Genomic DNA, 17,071 nt, shown 5'->3' on the forward strand with positions numbered 1-17,071 from the left:
ATAAATTCACATCACAAGTCACAGCAGTGAGAAAGTTCTGACTGCATGGGTGGGTTGCCATGTCAATTCTGAATCTCTTCTCATCTTGACAGACCTTTAATTAGCTTCACTCAGAGTCAACCCCCATATTGGGGAAAGCATCTGTGAACACCTGGGGGTCACTGAATCACTTTATCTGACTCTATGGCTCCTATGACCGAGAGTTGACCGGTCATAAAACTGGTAAGGTCAGCCACAGCTGACCGTTCCCAATCCTTAAGACAGATAACAGACTTCGGCTTGGTCGTAAAACGTCAACAGGCCGAAAGGTCAAATATCTTAGGAGTAAGGAGAATTATTCTTTGACACTTAGGAGTAAAGACAAAATGAATCCCTCACAAATACTATTACTGTATAACTAATATCTCAGGTTAAGAGGCACATTCAAATAAAGATTGGTCTTTAAATACATTTAGTTTTTTGAATTGTTTGTCTAAAGTCAAGGATCTAGAACTGGTACTTAGTTTTAATGATACAGTCTGGTTATTATGCTGTTTGGAGGAGGCATCACAGGTAAGAGCACTAACTAGCTACCATTTACCCATGGATGCACAATAAGAACGGACCCATATCGCCTTACTGCCATCCCACGGAGCTGTAATAATGGATATATTGCACATGTTTGCTGTAATTCATCATTTGTAAAATATTATACTACAATGGGCTGTATGATTAAATCTTGTACCTTAAATGTTGTATTAAATAAAGTTAATATTACCGACGTTAGATTAACGTCCCTGTAGCTTCTTATTGCACTAAGAAGCTTATTGCACTGTGTATATATATATACTATACTATTTTTTGTGAATAATCTTGGTTTTAAAATGTTTTAATTTAGTCAATTAATAAGTTAATTGAAGTCTCACTTTGCTGTCAATAAATATACACCATGAAGGAGGACATGACATGCATGTCTATATATTGCTGGTCAATGGGACACATCTTTTTCTTGTATTGGATTACACCAAACACTCCTTTTGAATGTAGGGAGTTTATTGGTTATGTTGGTATATCTGGATCGCAAAATAAATACTAGAAAATGCATTTCCTGCTGAAAATGCGTGTGGATGCTGTAAACTGTGTACATTTGTTGCTGAATTTAGCTGGAAAAGCTGAATATTTTATTTGTTGAATTGAATTGATTTATTTAAAACAAGGGACAGTGTACATTAATCAACATATTAAAAACATGTAAAAGTACTCGAATTAGCCAAAAGGCTAGTTTTCATCGATAGTCCCTTTGCCAGATGGTGATAGACATCCTAAAAGCAATAATAAAAATACCACAACATTGTTATACCATATTTACAATAGATGACATCACTGAATACAGATAAGAGCAAGTCATGATAATAAATCAATACATAAATAAAACATTTACAATACACACTCATACACACACCTACACCCACACATCAGTGCTGACACTGTTGGTTTTCAATGAGCCACTTTTTAATACACTTGGAGTTCACTAGTTTCCGTAGGATGTTGTTGCGGGTGTTGACCTTGGCTTTGGTGTTCTCCAGGTGTTTCTTGAAGGAGAGTGTCATATCCTGTGTAACACCAAGATACATGGGATGCGTATGGTTGGACAGTTTGTGGCCATCCCAGGTGACGCTCAGTTCTTTTTTAGCGTCTTGGTTACTCAGGTGGAAGCTGCATAGTTGGGTTTTTGATGGGTTGGGTTTCAGGTGGTTGTTATTGTAGTAGCTTGACATTTCTTGGAGGGCACTTTCAAGGACAGGCTCAATCTTCTGGAGGTCTACTTGTTGGGTGGTGATGCAGAGGTCATCTGCATAGATGAAACGAATAAATAATTAAAACATTATTTAATTGAATTAGGAATATAAAAGAATACAATTACAAAACACAAATTATACAACCAGGTCCGCTGTCATTGTCTCTCCCCTCGTACACACAAAGACAACTCGCTCGTACACACAGATAACACGTAAAAAGCAGCTCAAGTGGAGCTATTTCTGACTGTATCAGTTTATGACAGACATATTGTTTTTTACAGTCCTGTGACAGCCAGGGCCGTATCCACCATTGAGGTCACCGAGGTCCGGACCTCAGTAATTTTTAGAGGTGTGTATAACAAAGCTTGTGAAATAATTGCACTAAACGGGGTATTTTGTAGAACTTCCATTTACTGCCGATAGGGGCGCTGCATAACTACGTAGCCTCGATTAAAGCATACAGAAGAAGACGACATGTATCGTATCAACAAACTACCGCAGCCCGGACTTGTATCGGAGCAGCGGAGGAGTGATGTGGTATCTAGAGATCTGAGTCCAGCAGGCTGCTTGTGTTTCTGTTCCTCACAGGACATCATAGGACCAGCAGATCCTGTGTGAATGCTCTACGTTAAGGCCGCTACACACCAACCTGAGACCAAAGAATGCGTACCGAAGGCGTCCCGACTTTTACGTCGTTGAATGTTGAATCGGCCGCGGGAGGTGTGAAAATGTGCCGTAAAGCAATGACGGTGCGGGACACACCAACCTGAGTAGGGCGCCGCGAATGCCCGACTGCCTCTGACGGCCAATATCGGGTAGGTGTGTCAGGGCCTTTAGTCAGTGGACATCCGACAACATGCACACTAACTTATATTGCAGCTATAGGCTATACTTTGGTTTAAATTGCGTGAATAAACTAGCTAGAGAGCTACAGTTAATTACATTCATCCAATGTCAGAAGCATGTGATGGCTGCGATGATAAGATCATTGACCCAGATAGCAATTATTACTTTCCCCTCTTTAGACTCCTTGGAGTACACGCAGTGGTCTGCCGGGTTCTGAGTGAAATTGTCATCTGTTAAGCATTGATGCAACATCTGCCTTCTGCATTAATACACGTACACTTGTCAGGTTGGCTGTTGGTGAGAACGTCTCCTCGTAATCTATCTCCGCCCTCTGACTGTATCCTTTCGCTACGAACCTAGCTTTGTACTTGTCGTGTCTGTCAACGTCTCCCTTAACTGAATAGACCCATTTACCTCCCACTCTTTTCCTCTCCTCCGGCAATTCTGTCAGGATAAAAGTCTGATTGTCTTCTAGAGACTTAATTTCCTCATCCATCGCTTTTCCCCAGTTTTCTGACTCAGTCGATGTCATGGCCTCTTTAAAGGTCAGAGGTACACCGCAAACTGCTCTGTAACAATAATCTACACTAGTTTTTTATCATCTTCATCACTATCTTCCTGAGTATAATCTCTCAAGTACTCTGGGCGTTTGCGCTCCCTACTGGGATATCTCCCACTGTCTGAGGCATGTGACGCCACCCTAGGGAGCTGTTCGCCATCATCCTCTGGTGCTGACTGTGGACCGTTAGTTTGTACATCTTTGCTCAGTACACTAGGCTGTGGGGCCTTTACTCCCTCTTCACAGTCTTCCTCCGAATCCTGTTCTAGCCTCTGTGTCTGAGTCTCGCTATCACAAGTTGTGCTGGTGATAAACTTTACTAGTCTGTGCTTCTGCACCTTCTCTTTGTCGGGGTAGTCAACTAGATAGGCGGGGCTTCCCTTGTCATGCCCTACAAAACGTCCTTTCTCACACATGGTATCTAATTTTCCCCTGTCCTGCTGGTACGCATAACACACTGCTCCAAACTTATGCATCCTAGCTTAGACGACGCTCCCGTGTCCACGATCAATCCTTTTCTGTGGGTCTGTAGTTGTTGTCTCTGTAGGCTGGTCTCTTCAGCTTGCACTTTGAGGGTGTAGTCATCTCCTCCCGCAGCTTCTCCGGTATCACCTGGCATGCTCGCGCACCGAGCGGCATCACCGCGGTCCTTCTTTGGGCATGCTTTGTCTGTGTGCCCTTTGCAAAAGCTACACCAGACTTTCTTTTTGCAGTCATCCTTTCGGTGGACTTTCTCTACGCATCGCCAACATGCGCCGACGCGTTCTCCGTCGCCATCGGTGATAAATCGTTTGGCGGGCTTTCACTTTGTCGCTGCTTGGACCCTCAGCACCCTCTTGCTCGTCTCGTCTGAGGCTGAATCTTCTGAATCAACTTCGCCTTGAACTGTCCCAACGTTACTTCAGTGTCACCGTGTGTCACCATTAGTGTGAACAGCTTGTATTTTTTGGGTAATCCCCGCATAACCATCGCCATCATTAGTCCCTCACTCGGTGCTTCTCCCGCGCTCCTGAGTGCCGTAATGATCTGCTCAGCTCGGATAATGTACTCTGTCACTTATCAGCTTTCTTCAGCGCAGTCATGGTTATGAACAAGGTGACGATTCGGGGCCTGCCTTTTCCAATGTAGTGCTCCCGTAATACTCTGAGACTTTCTCGGCCCTTGTCCTTCGTGTCTCTGAATATCAGTCCTAAACTGGTATTGTCGAGTAGCGGCGCTAACTCACAATAGGCGTCTCCATTGAGCTTGTCGTCTTGAGCCGTCAGTTCCTCGGTCAGCTCTCCAGTGGGTGCTCGAAGGATGGTCTCCTTCAATCCTACTCCGTGCATGCAACACAGCATCCTCTCTTCCCAGAGCTCATACTCTTCTGCTCTCGCGTCGAACATGGGCCACTTGCTCTTCCTCGTGGTTCTATTTGCCATGGTGTGACGGGGTTCTATTTCTCCGTTCAAAACATAGGCTGAGTCGGATGATTTAAGCTCCAAAACTTTAATAACAGCAGCAAAACATAAAAATAACGAACCAGCACAACTTAAACAAAACAAAATAAACGTCCAAATCAGACCGTCCATCACTCCCGGAGAGTAAACGTGTTCAGCTGTTGCCTTCTCTGCAACGATCTCTCGAACACGTCCCAGCTGTTGCCTTCTGTGCAACATTCCCCAAGTCCCCCTTCCAGGGCCAACCCCGTCCCTTATTAACACGTAGCCCCTCCCACCAGGCTTACCGTCAACAGGTGACAACAATTACACTACAAACCACATTTCAATATAACAATTCGACCCAAACATAAACAGGTTAACCACCTCTTAACATAATCATTTAACAAATTAACAAATACACAATAAATAATACATTGCATGGTTTATTTTTATAGAGAGCAGGAAATGTTTGGTGTGTGACTGTGTGTGCGTGTGTGTGTCGGCTGTCCGTGGCGGAGTCAGTCACTCATGTGATCCGCTCCGTCACATTATCCTCTCCCTCCCCAAGGTTGGCAATGTGCGGCAACCTGGAAAGGCAAACAGCCACCTTCACGCTTTGGCAATGCGTCCAAACAGCACCAAACAATTCACATGTCCTCACCGCTCTGGTACGGTGGAATCTCCGCACCGCACAGTGCCTCCACCCAGGCGCCGGCCGATAAGGCTGGCCACCGGAGTCCGATTGAGGAAACGGACCACCAACCGGAACCGAAGTCTGTAGGTCCCGGAGCTCCGCCAACAGGAACTCCTCTCGCCCTGGTTCACTGGCCGACCCCGAGGCCGCAGGAGCCGCTGGGCCCACCCAGGACCCGTCCTCATCATCGTCCTCCGTCTCCCATGCCCGCTCCGACCTGACAGCCGCGCTCTCCTCCTGCTGCTGACGCCGGAATCGTAGTCCCGTACGCCGCTCCGCAGCGCCGCCCAGCTTCCTCCGACTAGCCATCCCACTTCTGACACCATATGTGACGGGGTTCTATTTCTCCGTTCAAAACATAGGCTGAGTCGGATGATTTAAGCTCCAAAACTTTAATAACAGCAGCAAAACATAAAAATAACGAACCAGCACAACTTAAACAAAACAAAATAAACGTCCAAATCAGACCGTCCATCACTCCCGGAGAGTAAACGTGTTCAGCTGTTGCCTTCTCTGCAACGATCTCTCGAACACGTGCCAGCTGTTGCCTTCTGTGCAACATTCCCCGAGTCCCCCTTCCAGGGCCAACCCCGTCCCTTATTAACCCGTAGCCCCTCCCACCAGGCTTACCGTCAACAGGTGACAACAATTACACTACAAACCACATTTCAATATAACAATTCGACCCAAACATAAACAGGTTAACCACCTCTTAACATAATCATTTAACAAATTAACAAATACACAATAAATAATACATTGCATGGTTTCTTTTTATAGAGAGCAGGACATGTTTGGTGTGTGACTGTGTGTGCATGTGTGTGTCAGCTGTCCGTGGCGGAGTCAGTCACTCATGTGATCCGCTCCGTCACACATGGCTTTTGCGTTTGTAGCTTCAGTAGCTTAGTTTAGCGTAGCTTTAGCTTCCCTCGGTTCTCCCGATGCTAAACTAGCTTAACACGTGACTAACTAGCTACTCCTATGCTAACCATGCTAACAGGCAATCTTCTCGCCTCGTTATCGCACGTGCGCTTCGAACTGTAGAATAATTCATCATATCTGGGCCCTTAACCTGTTAGCAGATTTAGACTTATACCTTTTGTCTCTCTGTAGCAGAAAGGTGACTATTCTCAGCAGTTCAAGTTTAGCCATTCATCACGGCGTTATTTATTAGATGCACACAGGTCAAGAGACTTAAGGACAGAGAGAGAAGGGGCGTGACTCCAACGGTCTTATACCCCAGGTAGTGACATCACAATCATGTACGACAGCGCTATCCAATGAACACAGTAGTAGTCGCAGCTACTTACATAAAACAATATGGTACACAGTATTATGGAGTCATACAATATATAATAATGTTATACCTCAACACTTATATAACTTCATAATTTAAAGGGTACTTGTACGATTTGTATGTACGTGTACGGTTAAAACTGTTCCTCGACGGCATCTCTCAAACAGGTTGCCCATCACTGTGGCTTTAGCACAGGCGCCGTGGGAAATGTAGTCCTTTATAGTGCGTTGACTACAGACGTCACAATTAGGTGGCCTTTCTTATAAAAATCTAAATACTGGCTCTAACAGTAATTGTAATATTCGATCGCTGAACGCTGCGGCGCAGCCGTAACGCAGCGCAGACGGACCCGTGGAATCTAGTGGTAATACAGCCAGCAGCAGGGGAAACTAGGGGTGTTTCTCAATCTCGAGTACGCTTGCTTGGTAGCACATGTCTTCCGAGCGTCTTGCTTCAGAAGCGAGGCAAGAATACTTCCTGACATTCGGAAAACAAAGAGTGGAACAGGCTAGCAAGTGTGCAGGTGTGCTTCATATGAGAGGCCCCGCCTTACATTTTCTACCACAGATTTGTGGAAATTAGTCCGTGCGCAAAGCATTGTGGGGATTTTAAGACCGCGGAGTCTACACATGTGCAGCCTCGAAATGTCTCCAAACGAAGTACGCGGGGCTCGGTATATTTCCAAGTATGCTGGACATTGGCACAGTACTTCGGCGGCACTCGATGACGTAGTATGCTTGAAATAGTGGCTCTGGAGCAGCTTTACGGCCCGTCCACATGTTGCTTCAACGCTTCTGCCCATTCACTTTGAATGGGGTGACGTCACACTTCGCCGAACTGCATTGTGGAATCGTCGCTACGCGTTGCTCGCTTCAAAAGTTGAGCAATGTTCATTACATTACATTGCATTTAGCTGACGCTTTTATCCAAAGCGACTTACAATAAGTACATTCGACCAGGAAGACACAACCTTGAAGAAAACAGAATCATATAAGTACATCAGGTTTCATAGAGCCAAGCATTTCAAGTGCTACTCAAGTGGCTATAGATAAGCCAGTCCTTTATTAGTATATAAGTGCTCTGTTAGCAGTTATTTGTTAATAATTCTATCGCTCGAGGTGGAGTCGAAAGAGATGAGTTTTCAGTCTGCGCCGGAAGGTGTGTAAGCTTTCTGCTGTCCTGATGTCAATGGGGAGCTCATTCCACCATTTTGGAGCCAAGTTAGCAAACCCATGTGTTTTTGCTGATGGGAACTTGGGTCCCCCTCGCAGCGAGGGTGCAGCGAGTCGTTTGGCTGATGTAGAGCGTAGTGCACGCGCTGGGGTGTATAGTTTAACCATGTCCTGGATGTAGGAAGGGCCAGATCCATTCGCAGCATGGTACGCAAGTACCAGTGTCTTGAAGTGAATTCTAGCAGTTACTGGAAGCCAGTGAAGGGAGCGGACGAGCGGAGTGGTGTGGGAAAATGTAGGAAGGTTGAAGACCAGACGAGCCGCTGCATTCTGGATGAGCTGCAGAGGTCGGATGGCACATGCAGGTAGACCAGCCAGGAGGGAGTTGCAGTAGTCTAGGCGTGAGGTGACGAAAGCCTGGACCAGAAGCTGCGTCGCTTTCTGGGTCAGCTGGGGACGTATCTTCCTGATGTTGTAAAGCGTGTATCTGCAGCAACGGGTTGTAGCAGCGATGTTTGCAGTGAAGGACAGGTTGTTATCTAGGATCACACCCAGATTCCTTGCAGTCTGGGTCGGGGAAACAACAGAGGTGCCGATGTTGATAGTCAGGTCAAGAGTGGGACAATCTTTTCCCGGAAGGAAAAGCAGTTCAGTTTTGTCAAGGTTGAGCTTGAGGTGATGAGCGGACATCCACTGAGAGATGTCAGCTAAACAAGCAGAGATGCGTGCGACGACCTGGGTCTCTGAGCGGGGAAGGACAGAATTAATTGGGTGTCGTCAGCGTAGCAGTGGTATGAAAAACCATGCGGGCTAATGACAGCGAGTTTGTGTACAGGGAGAAGAGGAGGGGACCAAGAACAGAGCCCTGAGGGACCCCTGTAGTTAATTGACAAGGGTCGGACTCGGACCCTCTCCAAGTTACCCTGTAGGTACGGTCTTTGAGGTATGAGGTGAGGAGTGAAAGTGGAGAGCCTGAAACTCCAAGTTCTTGGAGAGTGCGAAGGAGGATCTGATGGTTCACTGTGTCGAATGCAAAAGGATGATGACAGAGGAGAGGGATGCTGCTTTGGCAGTGTGCAGTTCCTCAATGACAGCAATGAGAGCAGTTTCTGTGGAGTGACCTGCCTTGAAACCAGACTGGTGCGGATCCAGAAGGTTGTTCTGATGGAGATAACAGGAGAGTTGTTTAAAGACAGCTCGTTCAAGTGTTTTAGACAGGAACGGGAGGAGAGAGACAGGCCTGTAGTTTATAACATCAGACGGGTTGAGAGTGGGTTTCTTTAGGAGAGGGTTTACTCTTGCCTCCTTGAGACTGTTTGGAAAGTGACCAGAAGTTAGAGAAGTGTTGATGAAATGGGTGAGAAACGGTAGAATATCAGGAGCGATAGTTTGAAGGAGGTTTGAGGGGATAGGGTCCAGAGGACAGGTGGTAGGGCGGGCAGAGGTAATGAGGGTAAGAACCTCACTTGGCGAGAGAGGGGAAAAGGAGGTTAGTGTGCGGGTGGAAGGAGGGTCTGGTGACCCATCGGTGAGTAAAGGTGAGTCAGAAAAAGAAGAGCGAATATCATCAACCTTTTTTTCAAAGTGGTTAACAAAGTCGCTTGACAGAAGTGAGGAGGGGGGAGGGGCTTTGGGAGGGTCCAAGAGGGTGGAGAAGATGGAAAATAGTTTTTTAGGATTGGAATAGGAAGATTGGATCTTATCTTGAAAGAAAGTGCTTTTTGCCTGAGAGATCGAAGCAGAGAAAGAGGAGAGGAGAGCCTGATAGGTTAGAAGGTCGTCGCGGTGTTTGTATTTCCACCATTTCCGCTCTGCTGCCCTAAGGACGGTTCTATTAGCACGCAGTGAGTCATTTAGCCAGGGAGCAGGAGGGGACTGACGAGCCTGCCGAGATGTGAGAGGACAGAGAGAGTCCAGAGAGGATGAGAGAGTAGAGAGGAGAGTTTCTGCAGCAGAGTTTGGAGGCAGGAGTTGGAACGAGGCAGAGGAAGGGAGGGCTGAGAGCACCGATGAGGCAAAGGTAGAGGAGGAGAGGGAACGGAGGTTACGGCGGACAGGTGCAGGATGAGAAGAGATTAGTTTGTTATGTTTGGAAAGGGGTAGAGAGAATGAAATGAAGAAGTGATCGGATGTGTGGAGCGGATTTACAGAGAGGTTAGAAGTAGCGCAGTTCCTTGAGAATATGAGATCAAGGACATTGCCAGCTTTATGAGTTGTTGGGGACGGAGACAGTGAGAAAGCAAAGGCGGTTAACAGAGATGTTAGTTCGTCTATCTTCCCCGTCTGGAGGTTGAAGTCTCCGAGAAATACAGCGGGAGGACCAGTTTCAGGGATGTGTGAGAGCAGGTTATCCAATTGCTCCAAGAAGTCCCCCAAGGCGCCTGGTGGACGGTAGAGAACAACAATGGTTAATTGTATAGGATGGGTTACTGTGACGGCATGGAATTCAAAGGTGGAAGGAGTGAAGTTAGGTAGCTCGAAGAGGGAAAAGCTCCAATTCGGGAGAGAGCAGGAGACCAGTGCCACCTCCTCTGCCAGTGGGTCTGGGTGTATGGGAGAAGGAATATGCTGTGGAGAGAGCTGCTGGGGTGGATGTGTTGAATGGAGTAATCCAGGTCTCAGTGAGAGCAAGGAAATCCAGGGTCTGCAGGGAGGCGTAGCCAGAGATGAAGTCAGCCTTAGGAACAGCTGACTGGCAGTTCCACAGGCCACCTGAAACTAGATGTTGGATGTCAGTGGAGCACGTGGGATAGACGAGAGCAGGCCGGTTATATCGATTACGAGATACACCGGGCCAGTGATAATTGCGAGAAGACACATGAACAGGAATGGAGAAAATACACATGATTATAGCATGAGGGGCTAGAAAGCTAAAGAAAAGAAAATAAGACACCAGCGATACGTAGCTCAATCAGAGTAGCATTTGCCTCCTCTTTGCCACCCGCGTGACTCCCGCAGGACTCCAATGTCTTTGTCAGTCTTACTCCCGCAGGACTCCAATGTCTTTGTCAGTCTTCGACTGTCAGACGCTGACGCTCCAGGAAAGAGCTACCTAAAATGGACGCCTGATTGCTGAGTTCTCACAGCTGTGGGGCCACGCCCCTCTAGTTAGTTAACTCTCTATAGCTGATGGGCGACAGCTGAGAGGCCCTGCCTATTTTAATGCAGGCTTGAATGCCTACTGAGACCTGTGTGACAGGTTCACGTGAGCGGATCTGAGATTTAAAATCTCTCAAAAGCGCCATTTTAGCTACAATAACTACAGAACAATTATACAGAGTAGAATAAATGAAATAGAGAAGTCTAATTAAACAAGAATATACCTTACAGTAGTGATGGCGAGATGAAGCCTTATGAAGCTTTGAAGCTTTCCAGCCAATTGGTTCGCAAAAGGGTTCATCTCATGAGGCTTCATCATGGGCTTCATTTGAACACAAACCCCCCTGTTGGTCAAAGTGTGTAAAACAGGCAGATTAGACATCTCAACAGTGTGCTCTATCTCATACCGAGTTCCCATTGAGGAAAGCCTTAGAATAACTCTAAACAACGAACATAACATCATATTTTCATGTTAACAATATTTTTTTTATTCCAGTTGAATGATTGTGATTGAAAAGCCTAAGGAGGCTGGTAAACATTGCAAAGAGGGATTTATATTCCTTAATAATATTCATAAACTTAACCATGTTGTAGCCTGAGAAAGGCTAAACCATATCAAAGAATACATTTATTAACTACATTATCTCATTTAGCTGTAGCTTTTATAAACAACAAAAAATACGTATTGTTCAGTCGTTGAACCAGGGACCCTGCAGTCATGAGTCAACTGCTTTCAGGCTGAGCTACAGCACACACGCTGAATCTCCTTGAAAACACTGTAAGATGTATTCCTGTATTTATTGATGTTTTTATTCCTACATTTATTTATGCTTGTATCTATTTATAGCCTACTTATGACATGTTCCGACCTCGATATGAGTGAGGGTCTGAGCTCTCTTGATTCCATCGTGTCACCGGGCCCGGGTACAGGAGGGGTAATATGGTTCTTATTATACATCCATGCAGGGGCGCCGCCAGGCATTTTGGGCCCCATGAAAATATATCACATTGGGCCCCACCACCAGGCACAGGCCACTTTGTTTATAAATTACCTTGAGGGCCGTACCAAATGTTCTAGCTGTCCGCATACGGCCCGGGGGCCGGAGGTTCCTCACCCCTGCTTTAATATAATAACATTAGTATTAATATCATAACCAAAATGTCGGTGATTAACATTTTGTTTACAGACTGATCACTCAATACTTCAAACGGTCCATCATCCTAAATAGACTAAAAGCAGTTTTTTGTTTTATATAGATCATTGGCTATGTGGGAAAATACTGTGTTTGAAATGTATAATTTAAATTAGATGTTAGCTTTTTGTTATATATATATATATATTGTATTCCAGTTTCCCTTCAGATATGTTAAGTGGCATTCAACACAATGCTGCTCACCTCCTTCAGTTTGGAGAAAAGCTGGTTCAGGTTCAGCCTTATGGGGGGGGGGGGCTGCTGAGCCTAAAGATGGATCTGTTGGACCTGGCACCAGGGGTAGGGACAACTGATTTAGTATGAACAGGCGCTAAAAATGTGCCTGCATTTATTAAAGGTAGGGAGGTAAGCCTACTGTAGGTAAGAATGGAGAAACCTGCTCGAGTGCGCATGAATTTGAAAGTACACAACCGAAAAAAATCTGCCCCTTCCTTCAGAGTTCCTTACAGAGCCCCTCCACCAACACACACAAACGCGCACATGACCAATGAGGGCACGAGATAAGTTTGTGCACAGATGGAAGGCTGACAGGCAGGTAGGCCATCCAGTTACTTTAGCCGGGCCGGCTCAGATGATTGGTCGTGCTTTTTACAGTACTACGGCTTCCACAGATGAATTTTTTGTAATTATTGTCAAAGCATTTAATATATTCATTGCTACCGGATGTTAAGAGCATTCCATGGAATATAACAAAATGGCTTCTGAAGTGAATTACCTACCATACCTTTAAATGTCAGCTAAAAGAGCAGTGAAGAGCAGTGAATTTGCTGTAAAGATAACAGTACTTAATGTCAGCTTAGTAAACAAAAAAACATTAGCTAACAGACTAATTTCCACCACTCATGGACCACACCCACCTTTTCTTGTGAAAAACTGGGTGACATACTGTCGCCCTTTAGTCCCTCTCTCTTGTCTTTCTCTCCTTTCTCTTCTTTTCTTAGAGCCTGACTTTGTTGGTCGTTGAAACATGAAACATGAAACATGAAACACGTATGTATGCTAAGTACTAGCATCCCTCCTGCTTTCACTCTCTGCAAGTGCCGGTGCCGCACCTCGTTTGGAGGCAGGACCAAACCATTACACGTAAATAGAAGGGGGTGTACAGAGGCTTTGGGTAATTAACTTTTGGAAGAAAATAAGTTAAATGAATCGTACATTTAGTGAGTAATTTATCAATATAACGTTCTATTAATGTTAATTATTGAGAATTGATGAAAGGTTACTTACATATTTTTTCTTAATGTTCTGAACATTTTGGGGCCCCTGTCAGTCACGGGCCCTTAGAATCGTCCTAACTTGTCACCCCCTTACGGCGCCCCTGCATCCATGGGTATTATGAGCGTTGTGGTTCAACGGTTCAACCGATCTGAAGCAGTCACATGGTATCGACAGGCAGCGAGGCTTCGTTTGTCATCGGTGACGTCACTGGCCCAAAACGATACAAGCCTCCGTACATGCTTCACAAAAAGCTTCGGGGATTACTCGACACACGCTCCGACGCAATACATAACATCACTACCTTACAGTGGTTGCTGCGTCAATAGGTATTGTCGTCACCCGGTCAAGATGCACACTGAGTTCTTCAGTTTTTGAATGCTTTTTTAGCTGGAAGATTACTACTTCACGCTGTTGTACACTTCACGCAATCAGCTGAGAGGCCCTGCCTATTTTAATGCAGGCTTGAATGCCTACTGAGACCTGTGTAACAGGTTCACGTGAGCAGATCTGAGATTTAAAATCTCTCAAAAGCGCCGTTTTAGCTACAATAACTACAGAACAAATATACAGAGTTGAATAAATGAAATAGAGAAGTCTAATTAAACAAGAATATACCTTACAGTGGTTGCTGCGTCAATAGGTATTGTCGTCACCTGGTCAAGATGCACACTGAGTTCTTCAGTTTTTGAATGTGCTATTTGAATGCTTTTTTAGCTGGAAGATGACTACTTCACGCTGTTGTACACTTCACGCAATCAGCTGAGAGGCCCTGCCTATTTTAATGCAGGCTTGAATGCCTACTGAGACCTGTGTAACAGGTTCACGTGAGCGGATCTGAGATTTAAAATCTCTCAAAAGCGCCGTTTTAGCTACAATAACTACAGAACAACTGTTGTTCAACTTTTGAAGCTTCGACGGAATGTTAATCAACATCAAATCATATGCCAGTACAAGCTCTAGGCAATCAAACCACGTGGCATTGCCCCCCCTAGTGGCTGAAATATGTTACAGCATTACTACGTCTAAAACTGTTCCAATGCAAATATTTCGTATATCAATATTTTAATAGATGTAATAAAATGAGTGTTACAATATAAATCTGAATAATATCATGTCTTGTTTGAAATCATTTCATTTTTGAGCAGTCACATGTTGTGAAGTGTGTGTGTGACGTATGAGGTTAAGGACACAAGTTCCCTTGCTTTTTTTGTGCATACAAGTGATTCAGCTATTGTATTACAATAATTAGCACTGCAGCAGTGGCGGCGCCAGAGATTTTCTCTAGGGGGTGCTGTGGGGTAGCTTGACGTTTCATAGAGGGTGCTCAAACATTAAGGGTTTCCCATTAATGCACCAGCGCTACAGTTTAATTTTCTACTGTAACACTCCCCACACGCACACACAGTGTACCCGCGACTGTTACAATGAAGGCTCGATAATCAGCTCACGGCATATAGGTGTAAGCAGGGGTAAAGTGCTATTTTGGTGGTGTGTGGACCTCACCTCTTCTAGTGGGGTCTGAGGGCAAGCTTCCCCGGGAAGATTTTTAAATATTGAAGTTAAAAGCATCAATCTGGTGATGCAAATTATCTAAAGATATACTAACTATGGATGGCATTAATTTGGCCTCCAGTGAGACTGTAAGGAATCTTGGTGTTATATTTGATCAGGATTTATCCTTTAACGCCCACATAAAATCAATTTCAAGGACCGCCTACTTCCATCTACGTAACATTGCAAAAATCAGGCATATCTTGCCTCAAAACGATGCAGAGAAACTAGTCCATGCATTTGTTACTTCTAGGCTGGATTATTGTAACTCTTTATTATCAGGGAGTACCAAGAAGTCAGTCAAGTCGCTTCAGCTGATTCAAAATGCTGCGGCTCGTGTACTAACCAGAGTTAGGAAAAGGGACCACGTTACTCCTGTTCTGGCTGCCTTATACTGGCTCCCTATAGAACACAGGATAGAATTTAAAATTCTTCTTCTCGCCTACAAAGCCCTTAATGGGCAGGCGCCATCTTACCTTAAAGAACTCATTATACCCTACTGTCCTACTAGGGCATTGCGCTCCAAGAATGCAGGGTTGTTGGTTGTTCCTAGAATCTCTAAAAGTACAATGGGAGCCAGAGCCTTTTCTTATCAAGCTCCACATTTGTGGAATCAGCTTCCAGTTTGTGTTCGGGCGGCAGACACCCTATGGACTACCTATGTTGCAAATGTATTATCTTTTCAATTTACACACGGCATCTATTGCAGTCTGTCCGTCCTGGGAGAGGGATCTCTCCTCTGTTGCTCTCCCTGAGATTTCTCCCATTTTTCCCTTTAAACTGGGTTTTCTTCGGAAGTTTTTCCTTGTACGATGTGAGGGTCTAAGGACAGAGGGTGTCGTATTGTCATACTGATATTCTGTACACACTGTGAAGACCACTGAGGCAAATGTAACATTTGTGATATTGGGCTATATAAATAAACATTGATTGATTGATTGATTGATTGATTGATTGATTGATTGATTGATTGATTGATTGATTGATCTGGTGCACTTTGAGAGCAACATTAAGAGATCTATGGATACATCTCTCAACAACACCCATATGAAACAGAACTGTAAACAGATTTTCTATTTCTTTATAAATATTTTACAAATCACTCCCCTTTTAAAACAAACCGTTTGAGACCCACTGAGATAACTATCTAAACACTGTCCTTTACTTCACCTGAGCTGAGGTTATCTGAGACTCTCAGTCTGACAGGAGAGAGTTCTCCCTCCACCTTGTTGTTGAAAAAGCTCCTTATATCCGTTAGCTTGGCTAGCTAGCACCAGATGCTAACCACAACGATCTCCAGTAGATAGAGCTTGAATGAAACACAGAGATCCAGAAGTAGGCTACTTGTACTCACGAGGCTAGGCTATTATGTCCAGAATCCCTCTCGCTTTCAGGTGGTTTTGATTGAGTGTCCACACGTGGACGTTTAAGGACTAAAAAACAATACATTTTTCACTTTGCTGTTAGCAAATAATTTGGCGCTCTAGCTAACAGGAAGTCAATCAAGTGTCACAAAGTAATTTAGCCTACGGGTAGGTCAAAAATCGAATGGGTGCTGGCCATTGGCCGAATCATATCACCTGCGTTGGCTTTATGTTTTTGGTAAAAAATGTGTTTGTTTCACATTTGCATTGATGTAATCAATAATTTTTCTAATTTAATTTAATAAAAATAATAATAATAATTTTCGGAAAAAAAACAAAACACATATTTCTTGGGGGTACTTAGGGGGTGCTTTGGCAATCCTGGGGGGTGCTTCAGCACCCCCTAGCTCCCCCCTGGCGCCGCCCCTGCACTGCAGTAATGGTTATGCAGCAATTTTTAAAACGTCAAATTTCTGGGACGTTTAAGGCGTCTTCTGCACTAAGTAGGACACTGGTTAATAATATTGTAGCGTGTTCAAGTAACCAAGGGATATAGTAGTTATCAAATAAGTATAAGATGTGCACACAGTTATGATAAGTTTTACAGTTATGTAATGCACTGTTGTTGGGGGGAGAGACCGCCCCTTCCATATGAGTGTGTGTGTACGGCGGGCATGAGGCCTGCATGACGGGACGAGTTGTGTTCTGTTCGTATGTGGAAAAGTCACTCAGTGCGGTGAACGCTGGCTTTATTGCTACTGTATCCGTAGCACCCCACGCAATAGTTGGGACTGTGTACTGACGTCAGTAAAAAAGGTTTTCCCCCCAAAGCGCAAATGTCAAACTCCGCCTATGCAT

At 44.8% G+C, this 17,071-nt stretch overlaps 1 long non-coding RNA gene across 1 annotated transcript; it reads right to left on the reverse strand.

The window, feature by feature from the left end:
- Positions 1–1,177: 1,177 nt before the first annotated feature.
- LOC139434959 (uncharacterized) lies at positions 1,178–13,118 on the reverse strand. The gene is made up of 3 exons (XR_011644238.1): positions 12,938–13,118; positions 11,096–11,210; positions 1,178–1,831 (listed from the first exon to the last, which is right to left on the reverse strand). It is a non-coding gene; the product is annotated as an uncharacterized lncRNA (long non-coding RNA).
- Positions 13,119–17,071: the final 3,953 nt, after the last annotated feature.

The sequence above is a fragment of the Pseudochaenichthys georgianus genome, chromosome 13, assembly GCF_902827115.2.
Source record: "Pseudochaenichthys georgianus chromosome 13, fPseGeo1.2, whole genome shotgun sequence".
Lineage (NCBI taxonomy): Eukaryota > Metazoa > Chordata > Actinopteri > Perciformes > Channichthyidae > Pseudochaenichthys > Pseudochaenichthys georgianus.